Raw genomic sequence first — 2,258 nt, 5'->3', positions numbered from 1 at the left:
CTCCGTTTTCTTGCATGTTACGTATTTTGGTCGGTAAAAATTCATTATATATATATACTCCCGGAGGTTTTGACCACCGTATCACGCAAATATCCTCTGTTTTCGTTTCGAGCTGTTTCTGCTTCAGAGTTAGAGCATCATGACATCTCCAAGCGCTCCCAAGGACAAGTTTTTTGAGAGGGTTATCAACCCCTATCTAACGGAGGTGCTGCAACACCCTCAAACCATTGAGATGCGTGAGGGGGTGCTGCACATCCGCGATGTGGAGGGACCAAGGCGTACCGGGATTGTGGAGACAAAGCTCGAAGCCATGGAGCAGCAAGTTTTCAAGTGTCAAGGGATGGTAGAGCGTGGACTCAACACCAACCAAATGATGATCACGGAGTTCACCAACAACCACAAGCTGGATGCCAAAGTCATTGGGGAGACCATCTTCAAGCTTCAACAGAAAATCGAGCACCTCCAAGCCCAGATCTATGACCTGCAAAACCAGAACTGCGAGTATGAATATAGATTCAAGAGGATGAGTTTGGCTACAGATTTAAGGATCCCGGAGACTTGATCATCCTTCTATGATGGAGAGCCTATGCCTTGGAAGACGGACGACAAGCCTACATCATCAACAACTCCTACTTCACCACCTCTGAGGACATAATCACATGGGTATGGGCACTCCCCTTGGCAACTGCCAAGCTTGGGGGAGGTGCCCCAGTATCGTATCGCCATCACACTCCTATCTTTACCGCTTTATTTAGTTCGATCCTTTTAGTAGTATCTTGATCTACTAGATTGAAGTTTTGATATCAAGTAGTTTGAGTTATGCATAGTGATCTCTTTTTGTATTCGAGTCTGCGAGCTATCTATAATAAAGACTAGTGTTGAGTCAAAGGCTTTTCTATGTTGCTATGATCTTGAGAAAGTAGAAAGAATAAAAGAGTTCATATTGATCTTATGGATAGTGATAACTTCACATATAGAAAGTATGAGGCATAAAAATTGTTGAGAGTTGATAAACGTAGTTTTGGTCATCGTTGCAATTAATAGGAAGTGATAATGAAAGAGAGGTTCACATATAAATATACTATCTTGGACATCTTTTATGATTGTGAGCACTGATTAAGTATGACATGCTAAAAGAGTTGAAGTTGGACAAGGAAGACAACATAATGGTTTATGTTTTCTCACATCTCAGTTAAAGTATATTGTCATTGACCTTCCAAACATGTTGAGCTTGCCTTTCCCCCTCATGCTAGCCAAATTCCTAGCACCAAGTAGAGATACTACTTGTGCTTCAAAATACCCTTAAACCCATTCTTTCCATGATAGTCCACCATATCTACCTATGGATTGAGTAAGATCCTTAAAGTAAGTTGTCATCGGTGCAAGCAATAAATATTGCTCTCTAAATATGCATGACTTATTAGTGCGGAGAAAATAAGCTTTATAAGATCTTGTTATGGAAGCAATAAAAGCGATGGACTGCATAATAAAGGTCCATACACAAGTGGCAATATAAAGTGACGTTCTTTCGTACTAAGATTTTGTGTATCCAACCCTAAAAGTGCATGACAACCTCTACTTCCCTCTGCGAAGGGCCTATCTTTTACTTTATGTTCCTCCTTTATGTTTTTATTTTGAACTTGAGTAAGGGTGATCCTCACCTTTCCCCTTTTCATTTTATCCTTTGGCAAGATCCTCATGTTTGAAAGATCATGATACATATATCCAATTGGATGTTCGTTAGCATGGGCTATTATTGTTGACATCACCTAAAGTTGAATATGTTGGGAGGCAACATAATAAGCCCATATCTTTCTCAGTGTCCGACTGAAACTCCATAACCACAAGTATTGCGTGAGTGTTAGCAATTGTAGAAGACTATATGATAGTTGAGTATGTGGACTCGCTGAAAAGCTCTATTGTTGACTCTTTCTGATGTTATGATAAATTGTGATTGCTCCAATGACTGAGATTATAGTTTGTTAGTTCTCAATGAAGTTTTTGAACCATACTTGATATTGTGAATTGATTGTCACTTGAGCATAAGAAATTATATAATGAAATCTATAATGTTGCTGTTATAAGAATGATCATGATGCCCTAATGTCCGTATTTTATTTTTATTGACACCTCTATCTCTAAACATGTGGACATATTTTTCGATTTCGGCTTCCGCTTGAGGACAAGCAAGGTCTAAGCTTGGGGGAGTTGATACGTCCATTTTGCATCATGCCTTTATGTCAATATTTATTGCTTTA

Source organism: Triticum dicoccoides, chromosome 2B (genome assembly GCF_002162155.2).
Source record: "Triticum dicoccoides isolate Atlit2015 ecotype Zavitan chromosome 2B, WEW_v2.0, whole genome shotgun sequence".
NCBI lineage: Eukaryota > Viridiplantae > Streptophyta > Magnoliopsida > Poales > Poaceae > Triticum > Triticum dicoccoides.
Note: the sequence above shows the minus strand (reverse complement) of the source record.